Genomic DNA, 10,168 nt, shown 5'->3' on the forward strand with positions numbered 1-10,168 from the left:
AATGGTTAGTACAGAAGGCTTGTAAATGTTCCTGGGTTAAACATCAAAAGAGGTAAGTGTGACCCCACTGTAATCTGAAGGGGAATGCAGAACTGAATCACCAGTGATTAATGTTCTTTACCAGACACTGCCTGTCTCGCTGTTTTCTGATTTTATTTTCTACGCTCTTGCACATTTTAATAGTAAATGTGACTTCCTTGGGACTCAGCCCCCGTTCATCATTAAGAGCTTTTGTGGCTCATTTTTGGATGTGGTCAGTCTGCAATGCAAAATAATTGGAGAATTTTACCCAAAAGCAGCCACTGGCATTTACAGTGTGGGTTTAATATAGGAAATCATCAGAAGGTGTTTCACTGGAGCATAAATCAGATGTCAGGTCATAGAAGGAGAGGGGATAGCAGGTGAGGAAGTGTCTGGTCAGAGGAGGAATCTGGAAGCAATGCCTCAGTCCAATTAGATGATGTGCTGAAATGGTTTGCACCACAATTTACTGACTCACTGAAACGTCTGACACAGAGTGATGGAAGAGTGAAGGGAAGGGAACTGACATCCGTAAGATGGATTTAAATTAAAGAGGAAGAGAAAGAAATGGACTGCCGGTTTAAATTCTTTAGAATGAATCTGTGGACTTTGAGGAAGTTCCTCAGACAGAGTAATTGACAGTAGGACTGGACTCCATATAGAGGAGGGTGAGAGGAAACTCAAGAATAATATTTGAATGAGTGCATGGGAAAACATCAGTAAAGTCCATGTAAATTATTTAATTCATTTATTTATTGCACACAGCATGGAATAGGTCCTTCTGGCCCTTCGAGCCACACTGCCCAGGAATCCCGATTTAATCCTCGTCTCATCACTGGACAATTTATAGTGAGCAGTTAAATTACCAACTGGTATGTCTTTGGACTGTGAGAGGAAACCGGAGTACCCGGTGGAAACCCACACATTCTCGGGGAGAAATTACCAAGTCCTCACAGGCAGTGACAGCAACTGAACCCAGGTCGCCTGCACTGGAAAATATTCTGCTAACCACTACACGACCATGCCTCCCCAAATGCTGGGTTCCCCAGCCTATCTGATGGATTTGTTGATCAAAACTTAAACTCGTGTTGGGTCCTGATGTTTTTTCAACCTAAAGTTCTTCAGAAGTCAGAAAGGGCATTAAAACCCATTTCTTTTGACTGGTGATTACTGGTAGCAGACATTCCATTCAAATACCATTGCTTAAATTAACCAACAAAATAGTCCCTATTCGAGCAATGTGATACCTGCCACTGAAACTGAGAGTTTCCAGGAGATACACAGGCAATGGCAACCCACTGAACAATTCCATGTGTATAAGCAATTATTTAAAAACAAACAACATAAGAGAGTTAAGCTACAATGAAAATAGGGTATAGTCCAATCTAACACCTGAAAGTGCAAAATTTCCAAAATGATAAGGGAGCACCATCCCAGTACCTTCCCTGGGACAGTTATTTTCAGGTATTGTGAGATCTATTAATTTGTTCTCACCAGAACAGATACATAGTTTAAAGAGACAAATCCAGTTCAGGTGATATTATTTTATTCAAGGTGAACACAAAAATCAAATAGCAAGCTACTGGCCCAAGGCTCTTACAGGAGTAAAACCAGACATTTTACTGTCCAGATGTCAGAAAGAAAGGTTTAGTAGATATCTGAACTTGTGGACCTCATCGGCTGACAACCTTGCAATGACAATTGGATTACAGATCATTGAATCTCTCTGAATACACAAGTTTGTTATACTTGATCTTCAGGGCCTGAGAGTTTTCAGGTCAATGATAACCCCAAGCTCAGTGATTCATAGTGACTGTGGTCTGTGTTGCTGCTTCAGTCTAAACTAGATTCACCAGGCAGCCTTCGTTCTCTTCAATAAACATCAGCTCCAGCATGTCATACTGGGATTCTGCCCACAGATGTAATGTTGACAAAGCAGTCTGTGGCATCTTTTAATTTCTCCTTATTTTCCACTTTATTGCTGCCAATTCACAATTATCTGATCACCTGAACTAGAGTCGTCAGGCTGGACTTCTGTGCTCAGTTTGAGCAAACACACTTTCAGTTGCCGGCAGGAGTGTCCCGAACATAAAATGCAGGTGTACATACATTTGAACTGCTCATACCCTTAGCAAAATCAATAAATCAATCAGTTACAGTCAATTATCATTAGAGTGAGCCTGTTTCTGACACATGGCAAATGCTGTGTAACGAGGAGAGGGTCTTGCTGTCTCTGTGTCTTTTGTCCTTTGGTTTAGATTCATTTTGTCTCATTCTGTGTAATAAACATGAACCTGTTGGTTAGTGCAAAGCACAAAGTTAGAATTGTATTTCCATATGTAAAACAGTGTGTTTATTCTTGTTAGTAACACAGCTGCACTGGGAGGGCCCCCTGCTCAAATTAAACCTGCCTGTGAAACCGGAGAGGAAGTGTAAGGACTGAGTGTTAATGGTATCGCAGAGTTTCAGACATCTGTCCGCTATTAATAACAAATAGTTACTGAGCTTCATGTAAACCTACAACACAGAACAGTACAGCACAGGAACAGGCCCTTCAGCCCACGATGACTGTGACAACCAGAACACCAAATTAATCTAAACCAAACTATCTGCACAGAATCCATATCCCTCCATATCCTGAATGGTCATGTGCTTTTTCAAATGTATCTCAACTGTACTATCATGCTGATTCACCACCACTCCTGCCAGTGCATTCCAGGCACCTATCACTCTCTGTGTAAAAATATACAACCTCCTTTGAATGTTACACCCCTCACCTTAAAACTCTTTCGGATATGACATTTTACCCTGGAAAAATGATTCTGACAGTCGACCCCATCGATGACTCCCCTACCTTTATAAGCCTCTATCAGGTTGCCTCTCAGCCTATGGTCCAGAGTAAACAGTCAAAGATTGTTCAACCTCTGTTTACAGATAATATTTTCTAACCCAGGCAACATGCTCGTGAACGTCCTTTACACCCTCTTCAAAATTTCCACGTCCTTGCAATGGAACAACTAGAACTGAAGGTTCATGAAGTTTCACCCAGGTTAATGCAGGCATGAAAACCTATGAAAACATAACTTGGACAAAAAGCAATCTGTACTCTCCTCTTACACAGTCCCATGAAATTCTTCTTGAAGTGACACTGTCTCCTTGATGCTGGAATGTACTGGATTTGACTTTTGGGCTCTTTCCTGTGAAAATGGTAACATTTTTTACCTCATTAGTAATATGCGAATGTTTTAGCTGTTACCCTGGATATGAGGGTCATGAGAAGATTGAAGGGTAGAAATCACAGATAATAAAAATATCTGATAGGCTGGAGGAGAAAGGTGGATCAGTCTTTAGGAGAATAAAATTGTTGTAAACAATCATTAATCATCCAATTTGGATTATCTATCCAGAGAGCTGGTAGAATATGGATCTCTCCCACAAAGGTGAAAGTGGAGAAAAGGAACAGAAGGAGAACTTAACTCAGTAGCACAAATTGGAGTGACTGGAGGTTCCTGCAGAAAATAAACAATGGCATGAAATAATTAGTCTGAATCTGCTCCTGTGCTATATGTTTCATTTAAGTCTGTGTCGTACCAGAGTCATGGGAGAGAAACAAAATTTATAATGTTTCTTTCCTTCACTGTGGTCCTCTCCCAATCTCTTTATCTCTTCCTGGACTTTCTGTTCCCCAAAGCACTCACTGCATTTCCATATCATTTCTCTCTCATTTCCTCTTTCCCCTTTCTGTCACCCCTCTCATCACTTCCTCCCCATTTCTTTCTCTCCCACTTCATGTCTCTTATCCTCTTCCTCCTTCACTCTCTCTCTGTATTCCTCTCTTTATTTTCCCTTCACTTTTCTGTCCATCACACAATCCCAAACACTTTCTCAGGAACTGTTGTTTCCTAACAGTCAGGTATATCAGATCATCAGACACAACTAGTTTCTGCCTTTATTCCCATCAGTATCAGAAGCAGGTTTAATATCACTGACATATGTAGTGAAATTTGTTGTGTTGTGGCAGCAGTGCAGTGCAACACCTAAACATCATAAATTACAGTAAGATACATGTCTATATAACTCATGCAAATCGAGAGCAAAAACAGGAGGTAGTGTCCATAAATTGATTCATTGCCTGTTCAGAAATGTGATGGCAGAGGGGAAGAAGCTTTTCCTGAAATGTTGAGTGTGTGTCTCCAGGCTCCTGTACCTCCTCTTTGAAGGTAGTAATAAGAAGAGAACATGTCCTGTGTGATGTGGGTCATTAATGATGGAGGTGGCTCTTTGAGGCATTGCCTTTTGAAGATGTCCTCAATGCTGGGGAAGATAGTGCCCGTGATGGAGCTGGCTGAGTTTGCAACTCTCTGCAGCTTTTTCTGATCCTGTGTAGTGGCCTGTCTGTACCAGACGGTGATGCAACTACATCAAATGCTCTCCATGGTACATCTGTAGAAATTTGCTAGAGTATTTGGTGCAACACCAAATCATCTCAAACTCCCAATGAAATTTAACCTCTAATGTTCTTTCTTTGTCATTTCATCAATAAGTTGAACCCAGGATAGATCTTCAGTGAAGTTGACAGCCAGGAATTCGAAACTGCTCACCCCTTCCACTGCTGATCCCTCAATGATACCTGGTGTGTGTTCCCCCACGTTTCCTTCCCATGGGCACAATCAGTTCATTATTCTCACTGACACTGAGTGGAAGGTCGTCATTGAGACACCACTCAACCAGCCAATCTATCTCACTTCTGTACAACTCCTCGTCACATCTGAGATTCTGCCAACAACAGACAAATGTGAACATGGCATTTGAGCTGTGACAAACCACACAGTCATGGGTGTAGAGAGAGTAGAGTGGAGCATGTCCCATATCTCAATTCAGAATGGGACAAAGAGGTAAGGGGAGCTAGAATGGGATAGCCAGCTGTGAGATTTTTAACTTACAGCTGTAAGCAGAAAAAGTTTTAAACAACCTGTAATGAATACAATCCAATGGTGGGTCAAGGCAGGTACACATGAAAATACTCAGGTGTGGTGAGAAACATAAGGAGGTAAACTGCCCACAGTCACAGAGGTTGTTGTCTGGTGAGTTCGTGTTTCAAGGGAGGTCTTGTTTCTGTTGTGTCAGCTGACTGACACAGATTCCATAAGGGAATAACCAATCCCAGTGGACAGAGAGGGAATGTGGAACGTTAACTTAGGGTGAGAGACCACTGGCAGGTTTGGGTTCTAATAAATTGTAAGGACATATTTAAGCTAAAAGTCTCAATGTGCTGCAGTTAATAGGAAAAACAGGGATACAGAGGGGCAGATATTACACTGCTATGGAGTAGAGATCTAATAGACCACATCTGGGGCACTGGGTGCGATTCTTGGCATCACCCCTCAGGAAGGATGTGTCTTTCTTGGAGAGGGGTTGGATGAGGCACAGTGAAGTGCTACTGGGAGTGGGATAGAATATTAAGTCTGGTCTCCTGTTCCCTGAAGCATGGGAGATTGGGGAGTTTAAAAATATTCAAGAATGGTGCAAAAGAATAACACAAAGAATCTGTTACTTCACGATATACAGGGCACTGGAAATCTGGAACTCTCACCGGGAAGTGGTCAAGACTGGGGGGTGGTGAGAAGTGTCAGTCAAATTTTCAAAATGAATAGAATTTTGTTTGAGTTCAGTTATTAAAACATGTGGAGCCAAGGAGGATAAATGGAGCTCAGACATAGGTCAGCTTTAGAAGGAATAGACTGGAGGGCTGAACAACCTCCTTCTGACACTCAGTGCATGGGATAAATTTGAACATAGTCTCTGTGTGCAGCTGTTGATTTACCAGAAACACATTTTATATTTTCATTCTTGACAGGTGGATGAAACTGAGCAGTGATATAGGGGATATTTCCTTCTCAGCTTCCTGTAGGAGCTGTGGTTTGACTTAATCTGAACAGGGGGCCTTCCAGAGGAAATAGGCTTACTAAAAAGAATAAGCTTGCTGCTCAAGGCATGGAAATACTTTTTTGATTAAGGGACCAATACCAATAAACAATTCCTGTATTTCTGAAAAGAGGATTGACTAATGGGTCTGGGAGTCTGAAGGGAGAATGGGTCCATGCAAGTATGGAGACATCTGTCCTCTGGGAAGTAACTGTACAATGTACTCTGTATGCTGTGCTTTTTCTTCCTCGTGACTTCTTCCAGATCAACTTTCAGGTTTTGCACTTCATTTGAACTGTTGATGGTCATCTTCAGGTTCCCTTCAAGCTTCCGCTTCCCTCTTCTGAGATTTGTCACTCTCTTCAATCTCTCAGCCTTCATTTCAAACACTTTAACTCTGTAGTTCTCAGCCGATCACTTTAAAGTGTATTTCATAATGGTATTCGGTGTGAGTTTGATACTGTGTGTGTGCGCGGGGCATAAACTTCATTCCCACAGCACCTGTGTGTATGGGAGGTGGTGTTGGTGTGTGGCTGGATCTCCTTTTCCCCTAGACATATACCAGCCTGTTGGGTAAGTGTTACATCACAATATAAAGCGGACTTGAACCAAACTTAAATATTGGATTCTATGGTAAGAAAACAGTGATTGGCTCAGATTGAAGGTGTAGCTTATTTACACTGTAAGCAGGAAATTTGTGCTTAGGCCCAATGCCATTATGCTGATGGTTCCAACTAAACTGCTCCTGTACAGATACAACACGGACATTTGCACAAGAATGGGAAAAATTGTCCAGTATGACCATTATCAAAATACAGAACAAATCTAATTAGACAATCATGGCCTAATTCATCCACACAATCTTCTGTAAAGTGATGGAAGCCATAGTCAGCAGTATTGGAAAGTGACAGTTACTCACCAAATAATCTAATCACCAGTGACAAGTTTAGGTTTTGCTGGGACCACTTGGTTCTTCACTGATCAATCTTGTTGTCCTATCTGTTGCTATCAATTCCTCTGGCAACACATTCCAGATGCCAACCCTAATTTTGCCTCATAAATCTCATTTATACTTTTCCCCTCTCATCTGAAACCTCTGCCCTCTGGCATTTGATGTTTCTACTCTAAAAAAAGTCTGTGATTATCTATGCTTCTGATAAATTTACATACTTCTGTCCGTCCATCCCACAGACCCCAACGCTCCAGAAAAACAGTCTAAGTTTACCCCACCTCTCCTTCCACCTAATATGCTCCAATCCAAACAACACTTGACCAAATCCACTCTCAACCTTCTCCAAAGCATCCACATCATTCCTGTAATGCAATGACTAGATGCTGGAAACGTGAAATACAAACTCAAGATAAGCTGGACAATTTTGGAAGGGATCCTGTATGATCTGAGAATTCAGCAGAGGCTCTCCCCGTGGATGCTATCAAAAGCCTTTCTAAAGTCCATGAAAGTTATGTATAGTTGTCTCTGCCACTCTGTGCACTGCTCTATGATGTTACACAGTATGAAGATCTGGTTGACAGAGCCTCTATTCCTCCTGAAGCCAACTTGCTCCTTCTTCAAACAAACATCTACAGCATCTGTAATCCACTGAACAATGATTTTGGTGAGAAAAAAGTGTGATGCCACACCAGTTGTTGCAATTACTTAGTGCTCCTTTCTTGGGCAACCTTGCTCCCTTTGTCCAGTCCGTGGGCACTTGTCACCATTCCCAGATTATAGTAAACAGTGGTTACAGGATAACTGCTGCAACCTTTGGTTCAGCTTTTGAACATTTTGTCTTTCAAATTGTCATGTTCTGGAGCTTTGCTGTTTTAATGATTTAATCACAGTAACAATCTCTTCTTTCCTGGGTGGATCTGCATTGATGTCAAGCTCCTCTGCGTCTACTCAGTAAATCTCTGAAATACCCTGTCCATCGTGCTTCATGCTCTTGTCAAAAGAACAGCGTTCTTACCTCTCATGGGGCTACTGTATCTGGCTTGGAACTTTCTGCATACCAATTTTGAAATCTTGTATATATTTTCCTGATCATGTTGACACGTTGCTGCTGTGTCCACCACTGCAAGGTCTTCTATGTAGACTCCCTTATCCATTCTTAGAAGCTCTTCACTTTCTTGCTAGCTTCAGTGAATGCTATTTGAAGTTTCACCTTAATTCGTGTTGACTTTGCATTGAATACATTCTCCCTAATTTTAGATCTTTCTTCTAAGGCTATCTATGTTTCCAGCTGTATCCATTCTGTTTTTCTTTCCAGCTCTGTAATGTAGACAAGCCTCAGTGATCTCCTTGAACACTGACACAATTTGTTTCCACACTGTGTTGATCTTGTCTACTGACACATCCTCATCAAGGCCTGAAATCTGTTCTTTAAGTTGAATGATGATGGCAGATCTCACACTGGTGTCCTCGATCTTCTCAACATCAAAACATCTTTGTACATGTGCTCTGGTCCCAGTGCTTCTCATCTTGAGTTTTATCATGGTTACAGCAAGGTGGTGATTACTTCCTGCATCTGCTTCTCTCTTCACCTTTACACCCTGCAAGGATTGTCTCCATGTACCATTGATCATTAAATGGTCAGTCTGAATCTTGTCACTTCTATTGGGTGAGCACCATGTCAGTTTGTGGATTTCATGGTGTGGAAAGAGGGTCCCTCCTGTGGCCGGATTGTTCATGGCACAGAATTCCACCAGTCTTTCACCGTTGTTATTCATTGTTCTACATCCTTATGTATCCATGACCCTGGTAAAGTGTGAGCTGTATTTTCCACTTTGCCATTTAGATCTCCCATGATAATGATTATGTCATGACATGGTGTTAACTCAATCTCTGCTGTTTGTAAAAGGTGTCCTTTTCTTCAATGTCACTCTTGTTATTTGGAGTATAGCACTGGATCACAGTCATTTTCACTTCCTTCACTCTCAGCCTGACTCTCACCAGCCGACTGTTGATTGTTTACTCCAGCGGGCACTTCTCAATGCCTTTCTTCAAAATGACAGCTACACCATCATGACGCTGACCATCTTCCCTTCCTGAATATAAAACTGTTTCACCAGTTGGTGGCTTTAGTCTGCCAGACCCTGTCCATCTGCTTTCACTGACACCAGTGTGTGTTGGCTGTAAGGACACATTACTGTGGGTATTTGTGTGAGCTTGCCAGTGTTGTACATGGTATGTACATTCCAAATAAACATTTTTGGTCTTGGATTTTGTGAAGTTCATGGCTCCCTTCACCATGGCAGTAGCTTTCTGTCAGTTTTCACTACCGTCAACCGTGCAAGTCCTGGGTGGTGACTGGGGAATACCATCGCACTCAGATGTAGAAGGATCCTTCATTGCTGTTTCTGTAACTGTGATGCAGTCAGTGATGAGGATGGTTTGGACCCAAATGCTGGAGAATCCGAAGCAAAGATCAAGACACGGAGTTAAACTGGATCGAGAACTGAGTACAAAACAAATGATAGATGATATCACCAGTAGGGATTATGAGTGAGCACCAAACATCAGTTCAGGTGTCCTTTAAATACTCAATTCTCAGTGCCCAAAACTTGATTGCCAATTAGCGGGATCATCCTGAACCTTAAAGGGACTGCAACCAGCTATCCATACTCCTGAGAGTCCAAGTGTCTAAATCCTGGAAGCTGGCACTGTTGGGAGCATCTCGAAACAATAACAATTTTTCTTTTTGACTAGTCAGGTTCACTAAACCTGACCTGAAACTCTGAACCTGGAGGAACACTGGACCACTCTTAGTATCACCTCTGCTCTTTGACCTGTTTGGCATGGGTGACCCTGCCAAGGCACTGACTGAAGCCAACACAGATCTCTGGGTCACTGAGGCACTCAAGACTCCAAACCCTACATCAAGGTTGTGGAATTCTTGAAGGAAAAAGAAACATCATTTTGGTTGGTGCCATGGTGGGGTTGTTGTTTCAGATGGACATAAAATATTTGGAAAGTTCTCCACTATCTGTCCCAAAATTGATCCTTCAACCAGCATCACAGAAAGTCAGTTCTCTTTATACATCAATGCTGTTTCAGAAAGGTTGCTCTGTGTAATTCAGGTTCCACCTTCCCTTTGGGACAACAGAGACTCTACTTCGAAAGGCACTTCATTGAGTGCAGAAACTGCTCTGGTTTGCCACGGAGTCATGAAAGCTGCTGAGTGGTGACAAATCATCCCGAGAGGGGGGAGCTTTGGTTTGATTA

General features: G+C 42.0%; 1 long non-coding RNA gene across 2 annotated transcripts in view; it reads right to left on the reverse strand.

Moving 5' to 3' along the window:
• Positions 1 to 1,393: 1,393 nt before the first annotated feature.
• The window catches only part of LOC132381342 (uncharacterized), a 100,845-nt gene continuing 92,070 nt past the window's right edge, over positions 1,394 to 10,168 (reverse strand). For both annotated transcript variants that reach the window (XR_009508010.1, XR_009508011.1), the window contains one exon: positions 1,394 to 2,315. This is a non-coding gene — a long non-coding RNA (uncharacterized LOC132381342). The remainder of the gene's footprint in view (positions 2,316 to 10,168) is intronic.

The sequence above is a fragment of the Hypanus sabinus genome, chromosome 26 (genome assembly GCF_030144855.1).
Source record: "Hypanus sabinus isolate sHypSab1 chromosome 26, sHypSab1.hap1, whole genome shotgun sequence".
Classification (NCBI taxonomy): domain Eukaryota; kingdom Metazoa; phylum Chordata; class Chondrichthyes; order Myliobatiformes; family Dasyatidae; genus Hypanus; species Hypanus sabinus.